The 573-nt window shown below is 41.4% G+C and overlaps 1 protein-coding gene across 3 annotated transcripts in view; it reads left to right on the top strand.

Annotated features, from left to right (window-relative positions):
• The window catches only part of Armc8 (armadillo repeat containing 8), a 93,782-nt gene that overhangs the window by 30,554 nt on the left and 62,655 nt on the right, over nucleotides 1-573 (top strand). The gene's annotated exons all lie outside the window — the stretch shown is intronic.

A 573-nucleotide genomic window follows, 5' to 3' on the forward strand; every position in this document is an offset into this window, starting at 1 on the left:
CTCTGTAGACCAGGCTGGTCTCGAACTCACAGAGATTCGCCTGCCTCTGCCTCCCGAGTGCTGGGATTAAAGGCGTGCACCACCATCGCCCGGCTAAAAATTAATGTTTTATCTTCTTAAAAGATAATTTGATACCTAAGCAAAAATACCAATACTATGTAGTGTGTTGTTTCTAACCAACATACTGCAAAATGTATGAGCACAGCAGTACACAGAAAGGGTGGGGATGGAAATGTATTCACCAGATGAAGAAAAAATTTAGGAAGTGAAATATTGCATTGGAAATTTTAAAGAAGTCATCAAAAAAAATCAAACCTGAAAGGGATACAACTAATAAACTAATCAAGCAGATAAAATGAAATCAGAAGAAATGTTCAGGGCCTAGAGAGATAGAGAGTGATTTAGAATGCTTGCTACTTTTCCAGAGGACTTAAGTTTGATGCCCAGCACCCTTGTTGGGCAGTTCATAACTACCTGTAATGCCAGCTCCAGGAGATCAGATACCCTCTTTTGGCCTCTGTGGGCACCTGTACTCTCTCTCTCACACACACACACAGAGAGAGAGAGAGAGAC

The sequence above is a fragment of the Microtus ochrogaster genome, unplaced genomic scaffold, assembly GCF_000317375.1.
Source record: "Microtus ochrogaster isolate Prairie Vole_2 unplaced genomic scaffold, MicOch1.0 UNK24, whole genome shotgun sequence".
Classification (NCBI taxonomy): Eukaryota; Metazoa; Chordata; class Mammalia; order Rodentia; family Cricetidae; genus Microtus; species Microtus ochrogaster.